This window comes from Sus scrofa, chromosome 9, assembly GCF_054392235.1.
Source record: "Sus scrofa isolate SSC_HxYL_T2T_F1_AM1 chromosome 9, Sscrofa_HxYL_maternal_Yorkshire_Landrace_v2.0, whole genome shotgun sequence".
In the NCBI taxonomy this organism is placed as follows: Eukaryota; Metazoa; Chordata; class Mammalia; order Artiodactyla; family Suidae; genus Sus; species Sus scrofa.
Window position 1 is genome coordinate 126192803 of NC_139391.1, and position 15435 is coordinate 126208237.

The 15435-nt window shown below is 42.8% G+C and overlaps 1 protein-coding gene across 5 annotated transcripts in view; it reads left to right on the forward strand.

Moving 5' to 3' along the window:
* Window positions 1-12547: 12547 nt before the first annotated feature.
* Window positions 12548-15435, forward strand: part of LOC100524515 (protein FAM163A) — a 79144-nt gene continuing 76256 nt past the window's right edge. For 2 of the 5 annotated variants that reach the window (XM_084977806.1, XM_021063746.2), the window contains exon 1: window positions 13473-13549. The gene's annotated coding sequence lies outside the window, so the exon portion shown is untranslated. Of the gene's footprint in view, window positions 13383-13472; window positions 13550-13863; window positions 14382-15435 lie in introns of those variants that run through there. The other 3 variants (XM_021063745.2, XM_021063747.2, XM_021063749.2) reach the window with 3 other exon arrangements.

The window sequence follows — 15435 nt, forward strand, 5'->3', positions numbered from 1 at the left end:
TTGTTTTGGATTTGTTTTTACAGCCTTTTTTCTTCCCTTCCTGTTTTATCTCTTGTGATTTCATGACTAATTTTACTGTTGGATTTGGATTGCTTGGATTGCTTTTTCTTTTGTGTGTGTGAATCTATTGTACCTTTTTGGTTTGTGGTTCCCATGAGTTTTCATATAGCAGTGTGTGTGTGTGTGTGTGTGTGTGTGTGTGTGTGTGTGTGTGTGTGTGTGTGTATTATTATTTTAAGTTGCTGGTCTCTTAATTTCAAATGCATTCCTAATATCCTGGATTTGTACTCTCCTCACGATTGCTGGTTTTGCTATCACATTTGTATATGGATTTCTTACCTTTATTGTATGTTTGCCTTTACAGATGAGCTTTCCCAATTGTAATTTTCTTGTTTCATTGTGGCCTTTTCCATGTAGAGAAATTCCTTTAGCATTCATTGTAAAGCTGGTTGGGTGTTGATGAATTCTGTTAGCTTTTGCTTGTCTGTAAAGCTTTTAATTTCTCTGTTGAATCTGAATGAGCCTTGCTGGGTAGAGTATTCTTGGTTGTAGGTTTTTCCCTTTCATTACTTTAAATATAATGTACCACTCCCATCTGGCCTGCAGTTTCTGCTAAAAAATCAGCTGATGACCTTATGGAGATTCCCTTGTATGTTATTTGTTGCTTTTCCCTTGTTGCTTTTAATATTTCTTCTTTGCCCTTAATTTTTGTCAGTTTGATTAATATGTGTCTTGGTGTGTTCCTCTTTGGGTTTATCCTGTATAGGATGTTTCCTGGACTTGGGTGACTGTTTCCAGTGTTAAGGAAGTTTTCAGCTATTATCTCTTCAAATATTTTCTCAGGCCCTTTCTCTCTCTGTTCTCCTTCTGGGACCCCCATAATGTGAATATTGGTGCATTTAATGTTCTCCCAAAGATTTCTTAAACTGTCTTCGTTTCTTTTCATACATTTTTGTTTATTCCATTCCATGGCAGTGATTTACACACCATTCTGGCTTCCATATCACTTATTTATTCTTCTACCTGATTTATTCTGCTATTGATTCCTTCTAGTGTATTTTTCATTAAAGTTATTGTATTATTCAACTCTGTTCTTTATATCTTCTAGCTCTTTGTTAAACACTTCTTGTATCTTCTTTATCTGTGCTGCACGATTGTAGTTCCTCTTGCTTCTGGTGTCTGCCCCCTCCTGGGTAAGGCTAGTCCAGAGGCTTGTGCAGGCTTCCTGGTGGGAGGAACTGGTATTTGCCCACTGGTGGGTGAAGCTGGGTCTTCACCTCTGATGGGAAGGACTGTGAAAATTGGTGTGTTTGTGTTGGTTGTGGGCTCAGGAAGACTTTAAGTATCCTACTTGCTTATGGATGGGGCTGTGATCCTTCCACATTGGTGGTTTGGTCTGGGGCATCCCAGCACTAGAGCCTGAAAGCTGTTGGATGGAGGTAGGTCTTGGTATCAAAATGGAAGCGTTCAGGAGAGCTCATGCCATTGATTACTCCCTGGTACCTCTGTCTAAGTGTCCTTGTCCCCACAGCAAGTCATGGCCACCCTCTTCCTTTCCAGGAGAACTTCCAAGACCAGCAAGTATATTTGGCCCAGGCTCTTGTGAAGTCAGTGCTTTTCCCCTGGGTCCTTGTGCACATGAGATGTTGTGTGCACTCTCCACGAGTGGAATTTCTGTTTCCCCCAGTCCTTTGGAGTTCCCATGATCAAGCCCCATTGGCCTTCAAAACCAAATGCTCTGGGGGCTACTCCTCCCATTGCCAGACCCTCAGGCTGGGGAGCCTGACAGGAGGCCCAGAACTCTCTTGTCAGAGAAGCTCTGTGATATAAGTATTTTCCAGTCTGTGGGTTATCTACCCAGTGGGTAGGGAATATGATTATATCAGAATGCACTCTTCCTTCCATCTTTTTATGGCTTCTTTTTGGCCTTTGGATGTAGAATATCTTTTTTGATAGGTTCCAGTCTTTTTTGTTGATGGTTGTTCAGCAGTTGGTTGTGATTTTGATGTTTTCATGAAAGTAAGTGAGCTCAAGTTCTTCTCTGTACCATCTTGTCTGCACCTAAATGTCCTTCTGCCTTTATCTCTTTTTATTTACTAATTGCTCTAGTTAGGACTTCCAGTACTATGCTGAATAAAAGTAGGCATCCTTGTCTTGTTCTTGAGGCCAGCATTACCTTGATACCAAAGCCAGAAAAGGACACTACAAGAAAAGAATATTACAGACTAATATCCCTGATGGACATACGTGCAATAATCCTCAACAAAATATTAGAAAGCAGAATTCAGCAGCATATTAAAGCATCATTCATCATAATCAAGTTGGATTTTTTGTTTTTTGTTTTCTTTTTATGATCACGCCTGTGGCATATGGAAGTTCCCAGGCCAGGGGCTGAATCCAAGCCACATCTGTGACCTACACTGCAGTTTGTAGCAATGCCAGATCCTTAACCCCCTGAGTGAGGCTGGGGATCAAACTTGCATCCTAACAGAGAAAATGTCTCATCTTTAACCCACTGAGCCACAGTGAGAACTCCAAGTTGAATCTTCTTTTTTTTTCCTTTTTTTTTTCTTTTTTTGGGCCACACCATGGCATGTGGAAGTTCCCAGGCCAGGGATCAAACCAGTACCACAGCAGTGACAATGCTGGATCTTTAACCCACTGAGCCACAACGGAACTTCACTATCAATTTGGATTTATCCTCAGAATGCAAGGAGGGTTCAATACATGCAAATCAATAAATGTGACATACCATATTAATAAATGAAAGATTAAAAACTCATATCATCATTTCAGTAGAAATCACTTGACAAAATCAAGATCCTTTCATGATAAAAACTTTTGACAAATTAAGTATAGAAGGAATGTACTCAACATAATAAAGGCCATATGTGACAAGCCCACAGCTAACATCATACTTAATGATGAGAAGCTGAAAGCTCCAAGATCAGGTGCAAGACAAATAACAATATATTTTTTTTCATTTCATCATGACATTTTGTTTAATCATTGAGAGCACCTGTGACAAGATGCTTTTATCAGTAAACCAGGAGAATAAATAGAATATCCTTGATGGCAAAGAAAGACTATTGCACCTACAATGTTCCTAGGTCTACTCAGATCTTTTGCATAACTTGAGTAAATCACATACCATGTCCCCCTGTGAAAATAAGCTAATAATCCCAGTTCACATGGGCCTTGAGAAGCTCCCAAACAAGTGAATTAATTACCAAATATATAATTGTGTTTAAAAAGATAAATAAGTTAATATATTGCCTATGTTTTAGGTGGCTTAAACAGACCAAGGCAAACTCATTCTATTTCTTTAATCGTTCTCCGTTAATTTAAGCAATTACAGGGACCACTTTAAGAGTTTACGAATCCAGTGATGCAACTAAGGGATTAATCTCTAAAATATACAAACAACTTATACAACTCAACAGCAAAAAAGCCAACAACCCAACTGAAAAATGGACAAAAGACCTGAATAGACATTCTCCAAGGAAGATACACAGATGGCCAACAAGCCCATGAAAAAATGCTCAACATCACTGATTAATAGATACATGCAAATAAAAACTACTCTGAGGTACCACCTCACACCAGTCAGAATGGCTGTCATTAATAAGTCCACAAATAACACATGCTGGAGAGGGTGTGGAGAAAGGGAATCCTCCTGCACTGTTGGTGGGAATGTAAACTGGTACAACCACTATGGAGCACAGTATGGTGGTACCTTAGAAAACTATACATAGAACTACCATATGACCCAGCAACCCCACTCTTGGGCATATATCCAGACAAAACTTTCCTTGAAAAAGACACATGCACCTGCATGTTCATTGCAGCACCATTCACAGTAGCCAAGACAAGGAAACAACCTAAATGTCCATTGACGGATGAATGGATTAAGAAGATGTGGTATATATACACAGTGAAATACTACTCAGCCATAAAAAAGAACAAAATAATGCCATTTGCAGCAACATGGATGAAACTAGAGACTTTCATACTGGGTAAAGTAAGTCAGAAAGAGAAAGACAAATACCATATGATATCACTTATATCTGGAATCTAATATGTGGGACAAATGAACCTTTCCATGGAAAAGATACTCATGGACTTGGAGAACAGACTTGTGGTTGCCAAAGGGGAGAGTGAGGGAGTGAAATGGATTGGGAATTTGGGGTTAATAGATGCAAACTATTGCCTTTGGAATGGATAAGCAATGAGACCCTGCTGTGTATCACTGGAAACTGTGTCTAGTCACTTATGATGGAGCACGATAATGTGAGAAAAAAGAATGTATACGTGTATGTGTAACTGGTTCACTATGCTGTATAGTAGAAAAAAAATAATGTATTGGGTAAATAAATAATAAAAATTTATTTAAAAAAATAAGAGGTTACAAGTATGAATAAGAAATTTCTCCTTAGTTACTGAATTATGCCAGAGCTCTCTTGTGAATAAAAAACCGATTCATCCTTAAGTTTCTTCTGGTGGCCGATGCCAAATGTAAATTGGATATCAACTTTGCTTCATATGGAAGCATAGATGCCATAAAGCTCTTTGGTGCTGGGTAGAGCTCTTAGGGAATGAGCATTGGTACTCTATCCCTGAAGAGTCACGCTTTTTAACCCCTGGTTGGCTGTGCCAGTTACTTTTACTTTGACTGAGAAAGTACTTTGCTGTGGTTATAATAATTTCAGCACATTGTTTTGATGAGTAATATTCATACCCTCCCAAGAAAAGAGACTGAGCACATTCAATCTTGAAAGCAGCCACATTGGCTGTAGAGTGGTTGCTTAGTCTTGTGCATGGGCCAGTTTTGGCCATGAAGGCAGGTGGGAGGAGCCAGAGGAGAGGATGTGGACAGAGGGATGAGACATGATTAGAAAGGCCACCAAGAGTGTGATACAAGTAAAAAGAGACACTTGAAAGTGATGTGAACACGAAGCATACAAAGGAGTCAGGGACCCTGGCAACTATTTTTTAAAGCTACCATTGACTGTATACTAACAATGCACAGGCAGTGGGCTAGGCAATCTCCATATGTGCCACCTGAAAGGTGGAAAGTATCTGTCTCCCATTTTGCAGCTGAGGAACTAAGATTAATAAAGATTAAATTTTGGGGTTAGTAGATGCAAACTGTTACATTTAGAATGGATAGACAGTGAGGTCCTACTCTATAGCATAGGGAACTGTATCCAATCTCCCAGGATAAACCATAATGGAAGGAATATATAAAAATGGATATATATGTGTGTATAACTAAGCCACTTTGCTATACAACAGAAATTAGCACAACGCCATAAGCCAACTATAATTTGTAAAAGTGAAAGAAAGATTAAGTAATTTTTTCAAGGTTAATCTGGCTATGAAAAGATCCAAACTCAGTTTGTTTGATTAAAAGGTTCCTGCTGTTAATAAATTCACTATTGACTCTACTATTTTGTTTTTGCAGTATGATTATTTATTTTTTGACTTTATAATGATTTTTATTTTTTTCATTATAGCTGGTTTACAGGGTTCTATCAACTTTCTACTGTATAGCAAGGTGACCCAGTCACACATACATGTATACATTCTTTTTCTCACATTATCCTGCTCCATCATAAGTGACTAGATATAGTTCCCAGTGCTATGCAGCAGGTGCAGTATGATTATTTAAAATACAAGTGAATAATTCCTGATTCCCAAGAAGTGATTATAAAATAAAATATTTTTTATCTAAAGAGAGGGAAGGTGTTTTCGGGGAACCCAGGAGAGGGAGACAGAAGAAATTGCACAGTTGAATAAATTTAAATGAAAGATAAAATTCAGACCTTCACTGAGGTAGCATACCCCTTTTTGTTGGATAACTAATTACACCTTAAAAGAGTTCCAATTCCAAGGTCTTATGAGAGAGGACCACCCTCCAATATTTCTGGGAGTTTGCAGAACTCGTTTTCTCACATTTCTCTCTGTCTCTGGGTTCATAGACTCACACATGCTACCTCCTTCCTGACTCACATTGTAACTGGGACAGAGCCAACTCTCTTCACCTGTTCTTGCACACCCACAAATCACTCGCAGGAATGCATATTGTGAGTTTAGAAACTTTGCTAAAGATTTGGAGGAAGAAGGTCACAGGATAGGGTGACATATGCCTGTGTCCCCTCTTCCTGGCTTCCTCTTTGTTCTTTACATCCCAGGAGCCATAAAATCTTCCCTTTGCCTCATGGAGAAGAGTTTTTCGAAAATCAATTTCCCTCCTAAATTTAGAAAGGAAATTTGGTGCTTTTCCTTTTTATTAGCATAACACACCCCAGTAGAGATTGATTGGTGCGGCAAACATGTCAATGTCTTTACAGCAGAACGAATAAATATTGGCCCCATGCTAAACCACCGTCTGCTTTGGGTTGGGATCCTACAGGAGTTACATTCTAGTGTAGGGAGCCTAGAAGTGCACCTGAGCTTAGGTGTTGGCTGGATTTAGTGACTCACCTTTTTTTTTTTTTTTCCTAGGGTCACATCTGTGGCATATGGAGATTAGGCTAGGGGTCTAATTGGAGCTGTCGCTGCCAGCCACAGCAATGCAGCATACATAAAGATTCTAATCTATCCGGACAAAACTCTACTTAAAAGAGACACGTGCACCCGCATGTTCATTGCAGCACTATTCACAATAGCCAGGACATGGAAACAACCCAAATGTCCATCGACAGATGATTGGATTCGGAAGATGTGGTATATATACACAATGGAATACTACTCAGCCATAAAAAAGGATGACATAATGCCATTTGCAGCAACATGGATGGAACTAGAGAATCTCATACTGAGTGAAATGAGCCAGAAAGACAAAGACAAATGCCATATGATATCACTTATAACTGGAATCTAATATCCAGCACAAATGAACATCTCAGAAAAGAAAATCATGGACTTGGAGAAGAGACTTGTGGCTGCCTGATGGGAGGGGGAGGGAGTGGGAGGGTTCGGGAGCTTGGGCTTATCAGACACAACTTAGAATAGATTTACAAGGAGATCCTGCTGAATAGCATTGAGAACTTTGTCTAGATACTCATGTTGCAACAGAAGAAATGGTGGGGGGAAAAATGTAATTGTAATGTATACATGTAAGGATAACCTGACCTCCTTGCTGTACAGTGGGAAAATAAAAAATAAAAAAAATAAAAAAAAATAAAAAGATTCTAAACAGCCTCACTATTGCTTAAGATTTGCCACCAAATCAGGTCATATCAGCTCAGATTTTGTTCTCAAATGAGATCTTCCCTAAAGTGATGTTCAGAAAATTTTGAATTTCAAATTGTGGATAAAGGGTTGTAAAACTGTATGAGAGAAAGCCAGTGAGCTAGGTTTTATAATCTAGCCTCTTTCTAGAGGCATCTGTGGTCTTAATCACTGATTAAACAGTACTTTTCATTTTTAAAAAGATATACTTAAATCCTATCTCTGATTTACTAGATAGCTTGAATATCAGATGGCAGAGTTGGTCACATGGAAGAAATTAAACTAATGCTCCTTTTTGAAACTTCCACCAGAGCAACCTGTCTTTAGATAAAATGAATTTTTGTTTTTCAGATTATACTGACAACACCAAGATTGCTTTGGAAAAAAACAGCCTCCTCAGATAAAGGAGGAGGAATGTTTCCCCTGGCCACAGAGACTAGGTTAGGGTCTGAGTTTTATCTCACTCCTATTAAGTGATGCAGTCTCTCTCTGATGGGTCCTTTTATTTTATAATGAAAGTCAGTAGAAAAATATTATCAACTTTACAACCTAGTGTTTTATTTACCTACATCTCTTGCATCCAAGAGAGCAATGAATATGGGCAATTACCTTTTTCCTTGATGTAGTCCTATAGATCTCTAGCAAAAATAAAGAATTTTTACCCAAAATCAGTCCTCCCAGATTAGAATAAAAACAACTTTACACATGGAACTGAAGACTTTCTGCTTCTGATAGTAGCAGATCCATCCTCCTGAAGGGTAAGCTGAAGATAACTAAAAGGTTGGATAAAACATGTTTAAAGTCTTCTAAAATGCTATCAAGTTAATGAAGAATTACTAGCTTTCAGCCTCAAGAGAGGGTAGAAATTCATAGATGAACCTTACATTTGGGACTGGTTAGAGGTCAAAAGTTGGAGCCCATGGTCCAGTAAAGGTACGGATGCTGCTAAACCACCTTCTCTCTGCTTTGGGTTGGGATCCCAAAGGAGTTACATTCTAGTGTAGGGAGCCTAGAAATGCACCTGTGCTTAGGTGTAGGCTGGATTTAGTGACTCCTTTTTTATTTTTTTATTATTATTTTTTTTTAGGGTTGCATCTGTGGCATATGGAGATTCCAGGCTAGGGGTCTAATCAGAGCTATAGCTGCTGGCCACAGCCATAGCAACGCAGGATCTGAGCCACATCTGCCACCTACACCACAGCTCACAGCAACGCTGGATCCTTAACCCACTGAGCAAGGCCAGGGATCAAACCTGCCTCCGCATGGATGCTAGTCAGATTTGTTAACTGCTGAGCCACAACGGGAACTCCTAGTGACTCACTTCTAATGAATAGTATATGGCAAAGGTGATGCGCTTTCTCCACACGATCTTTCCATCCTGGGTTTCTTTTTTAAATTTTTTTATTTACTGAGGAGTAGCTCATTTACAATATTGTGTTAGTTCCAGGTGTACAGCATGGTGATGCAGTGTTTTTTATATTCCATTAGAGGTTATTGCAAGATAATGGGTATCATTTCCTGTGCTCCTTGTTTCTTATCTATTTTGCATATAGTAGTTTGTATCTGTTAATTATCCCGTTCCCCTAACTTGTCCCTTCCCTCTTCCCTCTCCCTTTTGGTAACCACAAGTTTATTTTCTATGTCCTTGAGTCTGTTTCTGTTTTGTATATACATTTGTTTGTATTATTTATTAGATTCTACATACAAGTGATATCATATGGTATTTGTCATTCTCTGGCTGACTTATTTCATTAAGCATAATATTCTCTAGACTGATGACCAGCAATGGTAGAGAAGACTTGAACAAAACTATAAACAGCTAGATAAAACATACACCTACAGAACACTCCCCACAATAGCATTCCTCTAGTGCAAATGAAACATTCTCTAGGATAGACCATATGTTAGGACATTAAATAAGTTGCAATAAATTCTAAATATTTAACATCATAGAAAGGATGTTCTCTTACCAGAATGGAATAAAATTAGATAACAATAACAGAAATAAACTTGAGAAATTCACAAATACGAACAAGTTAAACAACATACTCCCAAATATCCAATGAGCCGAGGAAGAATTCAAATGGAAAATTGGAAATTTTGAAATGATTGAAAATAAAAACACGAAACACCAAAACTTATGACATGCAGTGAAAGCAGTGCTTAGGGAGAAATGTATACCTACAAATAGCTATATTAAAAAAGAAGAAAAATCTCAAATCAGTTACCTAAACTTCTACCTCGGGAAACTGGAAAAAAAGAGCAAACTAAATCAAAAGCAAGAAGAAAGAAATAATAGAGATTAGAGTGGAAATAAGTGTGATGTAAAATAGAAAAACAATAGCGAATCAATGAAACAAAAACCGTGTTTTGATAAAGATCAACAGGGGAGTTCCTTGGTCGCCTAGTGGTTAGGACTTGGGGCTTTCACCACTATGGCCCAGGGTTCAATCCCTAGCTGGGAACTGAGATCCGACATCAAGCTGCTGCACACCGTGGCCAAAAGAGAAAATAAAGAAAAAGATCCAACAAAATTGATGAAGCTTTAGCTAATCTGACCAAGAAAAAAAAGAGAGGACTCATTATGAAACTCAAGAATAAAAGCCAACCACTGTTGATATCACAGAAGTAAAAAGGATTATAAAGAAATATTGTGAACAATAACAAGACCAAGTGAGCTTTATTCTAGGGATGCAAGGCTGGTTCAATTTTTAAAAATCAGTCAATGAAATTCACCATACTAACAGGCTGAAAAAAAAATCTCATAGTTATATAAACCACTATAAAAGCATTTGACAAAATTCAACACCCATTTTTGACAAAAACTTTCACAAAAATAGGAACAGAAGGAAAAATTGCCAAGTTTATTACTACAGCTAATGATGAAAAAGACTGAATGCTTTCTCCCTAATTCTTAATCAAAATATCAGCAAGATTCTTTGCAGATATAGAGAAGATTATTCTAAGATTTAAATGGAAAAGCAGAGGAATTACAAGATCTAAAACAATTTTGAACAGGAAGAATAATGTGGGCAGAATCAGTCTGCCCAATTTCAAGGTTTCTTATACAGCTGCAGTAATCAAGACCCATAATAGAAAAAAGTAGAAAATCAGACCTTATCAAAATTTAAAACTCCTTTTGCAAAGGAAGGAAAGAGGGAATATCTATGTAAAGAGGATGAAAAGACAAGCCACAGACTGGGGAAAATATTTTCAAACCGCATATGCAACAAAGGACTAGGAACTAGAGTATATAAAGGACTCTCAAAAACTCAACAGAAAAAAAAAATCCAGTTAGAAAATGGCCAAAAGACATAAACATTTCACCAAAGAGAAGATATAGATGGGAATATAAATGGCAAATAAGTATTTGAAAAGATGTTCAACATCATTAGCGATTAGGGGAATCTAAATTAAAACCACCACGTGCTATCATACTGATCTATCAAAATGGCTAAAATCTTGAAAAAGTGACAACACCAAATGCTGGCAAGGATGCAGAGAAATAGGATCACTCATACATTGCTAGTGGAATGGAAAAAAATGGTACAGCTGCTCTGCAAAACAGGTTGGCAGTCTCTTTAAAAACTAAGAATGCAACTCCCATACAATCCAGTGATTTCTCTCCTGGGCATTTATCTCAGCAATATGAAAACTTATGTTTACACAAGAACTTATACACAAATGTTTATATCAGCTTTATCGTAATAGCTCAAAACTGGAAAAAAAAAAAGATGTCTTTCAATGGGTAAACGAATGTACCCAAGGGATGGTATATCCATACCTAATAAACAAACCTGGATGGAGCGCCAAAGAATTATGCTGGGTGGGAAAAAAAAATCCAAACATTATATACCGTATGATTTCATCTGTAGAACATTCTTGAAATTACACAATTTTAGAAATAATAAGTGATTTCTAAGGGCTAGGGGTGGGAAGCGGTGCCAAGGAGAAGCAGATGTGTCTACAAAAGGGAAACTTGAGGGATTCTGGTGGTGAGTAAAGATTTGACCAGGCATTTCACAAAACAGAAAATTCAAACAGCCTATAAACATGTGTAAAAGTGCATAGACTCAGTAACAAGGAATATGGAATAAAAATCACAGTTTTGATACGATGACACATCCACTAGATTGGCAAAAATTAAGTCTAACAATACTAGTTTTGACAAGGATTGAAGCAGCTGGAACTACCATATATCTCTGGTGCGAGTGTAAACTTTATGACTACTTTGGAAAACAATTTGGCATTATCTGACAAAGTTAAATGTAAGTATACCCTATAGCCCAGCAATTCCACTCCAAGGTATATACACTACAGAAAAGTTTGCCCTTGCACACCAGGACATATACAGATATAAACAAAAATGTAATTAACTATTCTTTGTAATAGCCCCAAATCTAATTACACGCAGCAAAAACAGATGACCTCGTAATCAAGTGAAAGAAGAGGCCAGACACACAACAAAATCTTTATGCTACATTACTCCATTTATAGAAAGTTCAAAAACTAAACTATAGTGTTCAGGGATGCATAATGAGGTGAAAAAACTATAAAGATGTATATACAGAAGTTCTTACCATAAAGTGAGGATAGTTGTTCCTTTAGGGAGAAGGACTTATGAAAGGGAATGGGATCTGGGTTGATGGCAATGACCTGGGTGGGAATTGCAAGGTTTGATGGATGATGATTCCTTCGGCTGGATGTACGGGTATGTTGTCTCCCTTTTCCTCCGTGGGTAATTGTTTATAAAAATATAACGCATCTCTTTAGATTTCACTGTTGTGCCTTTGAGAAGAAATGAGAGAAGAATGTAGGTGTGAGGTTTTAACTGTGTGAAAAAAAAAAAAGGCAGCACAGGAAAATCTGAGGTCAAAATTTAAAACTTGTGAAGAAAGGGTAGGTGGATTGTTGAGGCAACAGCAAATCTACTGAAATGATTAGGTGGGTAGCTTGCCTATGGATAGGTTTTTTGTTGTTGTTGTTGTTTGTTTTTAATGCTTTAGAAGTAACAAAATTTGCTCCAAGTGCTAAATTTCTTACTCCCCTCTTTTACAAGTTGGACCTGAGCTGAGGGACTGTGGGTCTTCAATTTTTTTTTCTCCAAATTATTCGTTCATCTTTGCTTTGAATTCTCCAGGCTATCCAGGGTATGAAGAGAAATATGTCTGATGTGGAGGAGATGGCTCCCCCTTTGAGCTTAACCTGTGGGTGAACCCCTCCCTCCCTCTTCCCCAGTCTTCAGTCCAACCAACACTGGGAGGCAGGGTCAGGAGAAAGATAAATAGACCGAAAGCGACAGTTTCCTTCCATCTCATCCCGTCAAGTTCGAGCAGCTCTTCTAATCTACCGATGTCAAAATTCGTTGTTTGGGGTACAGCACATAAGCAATTCGTACAGTTTTAAAATTTTACAAGAGGATGATATGAAATCTCGAGCGCCGTTAACGCTTTCTCTTTGTGTTGGGGGTGTGGAAGAGCATTGCTTCTTTCCTGCCTTTTTCTGCCAGATCCCACCATCACATCTCCGCATACACACTTACTCCCTCCCTGCCCCGCCAGGAGGACCAGGTACCCCTCAAGGCGGGGACATCAGGTGTCACTGGACTTCCAGGGACCAGTGCAGGCCGGAAAGAGGAAAACAGATGAGCCTTTCAGGTGACTCTGGAGGCAAAGTCCCGTGGACAGCGACACACCCTGGTTCCTAAGACTCTCATTCTCCCAGGATTTACCGTGCTGGATCCAACCTGTACGTAGCACGCCAAACGCCCTGTGCAAGCTTTCCTAGAGCATCCAAGTTTACATTTCTTAGCCAAAAAGGTAGTGGAGCCAAGGGACGCTTCTTTGGATGGCAACAGCCTGTGCTGTCTTATCCCTTCCCTTCGTCCTCGAGCAAGCCTCGTCTGCTGCAGGGGATTCTCCCAGGACTGGAGCCAGCGCCAATCAGGGCGCTCAGTACCTGCCCCCAGCGCCGGCACCTGGAGGAGCTAGGAGTTCTCGGCTCCGAGAAGGGCCAGTTCTCGAGCGCAGCGGAGGGCGGAGGAACCTCACGTGGGCCTTCCCGGACCGGGGCGCCGGGAAGGAAGCGTACAGACCCTGTGAGAGCGAACTCGGGAGTCGCCTTTGGAGCGGAGCGGCTCAGCTAAGGTAACGGGTTAGGCGCTCTGCGGCGCCCGGGTTCCCCGAAGGGAGGGGGCGGGACCGGGGCGGGACCGGGGCGGGACCGGGGCGGGCGGAGGACTTTGCCGAGCGTCGGGCTCCGCGCGGGGCTGTGTCGGGCCAGCGGGTACTTTCGAGGGCTTCTCTACAGCCAGGTAAGCGCGCCCCGGGACCGCCGCTTTCTGCCCACGCCTAGCTTGGCCGTGACCGTGGCGGCGTCCGGCTGGCTCTGGGTCCGCCTTCGCCTCTCCCGCTCTGCACTAGAGCCATTCCTTCTGAGGGGCGCGGCCGGGCCCGGGTGGGGGTGGGAGACGGCTCCGGCCTCGTGGCCAGGCCGCTGGTCGCGCTGTCTCCGCCCCGGGGCCGGCCTTGCCGGGTCCCTACCCCCGGTCGTGCCTCCGCCGCCCGCCTCAGCCCCGCCTCGCCGACCTGCTTCGCGGCGCCTTTCTCCCTGCCGAACCCCCCCCCCGCCCCCCACGGACGCGGCTGCTACGCGTCGGTGCCCGCGAGCTCCCGGGGACCATGCGGCGGCCCTGGCCCGCGACACGGCTGGCTGCGCGGGCCGGCCGGGCGCGCGTGAGTGAGCGGGGCTCGGGGCTGGGACTGAGGGCGCGGGTGAGTGGGAGCCGTGCGTCCGTGCGGCCCGGTGGGTCCGAGCGCGCTCCAGGGCAGCCTTACAACATGGGCCCCGGGTGCTGGTGGTTTTCCTGAAGTTTCACACAATAAGGCGGGCGGAGGTGCGTTCTCCGCGCCAGGTCGGCCTCTCTGGTCCAGGACCGCTGCGGACCGACCGCCTGCGTCAAGGACAGAGAAACTGGACTCTCAGCCGGGCCGCTCTCCGCTGGCTCCCGAGGCCCCAGGCCCGGCGTCCCGCGCCCCATCCCGCGGGGCGGTGCGCGGGCGAACGGGCGCGGCGGGCTGGGCTCGAGGCGTCGGCCCCATCGCAACTCCGGGAGGAGGGTTTGCCCCCAAGAGTGAGATGCGGAGGTGAGCGGAAAACAGTGTCGGGGCTCGCCCTGCCTTCTGCGGCTCGCGTCCCCTCCACCTGGAGTCTGGCTGGGATGGGCGGGTAGCGTGCCCAGCGCGGCGCCGGGGGAGACCGCCTGCAGGTGGGGCGAGGGGGCTGCCTCGCTGCCCTGCTCCCCGAAAGACTGCGAAGGCGGCCAGGGGTGGAGATCTGTCTTCTCTGTCACTGCCCTTGGGCGCTTTCCACCGCCCGCGTTGTTTGTCTCACTGGGGCATTGCTTTTCTCTGGGTACAACGGTGAGGCCCTGAAAGTTTGGCTTAACTAGTTTGACGTGGCGGGGCCGAGGGCCGAGGGGACAGGTCTCCACCCTGTCGGCCCCGCAGTCACTTGAGGCACTTTCTCTCGTCCTTTCCAGCCTGCCCAGCGTCAGATCACACTCAGGGCCTGACTTGAGGACCCGCGTTGCGGGGAGGGTGGTTCTCACCAGCAGGGCTAGGGGTTCGGTTCTGAGGAGGCAGCAGTGTACCTGGCAGGGGTGGATGTCTACGCAGTCTCATCTCTGCGCCGCGCCCGGCCTGAGGTCTCTGAGCCAGACCTACATGGTTTTATACCATGTGAGAGACTAACGATGGGGGACTTCAGATCCTGCACGTTCCCTCTGCCTGCGATTCCCTGGGATCTGGAGTCTTAAAGGGGGAAAAGGTAGCTTGCTTTCTGGACTGATGAAGTGCTTGAAATTACCTTCAGATCTTGGCCCATTCCTTCAAACTGACAGAAGTGGGCCAAGGGAGAGAAAGAGCAAAGGAACATTCTCTGAAAGCGGTTATAATGTCTCAGACCTCTCCCGGGAGGCTCCAGCTTCTATGCCTGAGAGGATTTAAACCAGCGTGGAGAACAGGGAGATAGGGGGTCATGTCGGCACCCGGGCGGGGAGAGGGAGGAGGCTGAAATGTGGCTTTCTGAAGTTCAGTGTTAGGCAAATCAGCAGCAGCCTCCTCCCCACAGTTCCCCCACTATCCTAATTTCTGCCATTCCAGGGGGGCGGGCAGTGAAAGGAGATGGGACCCGTGTAAA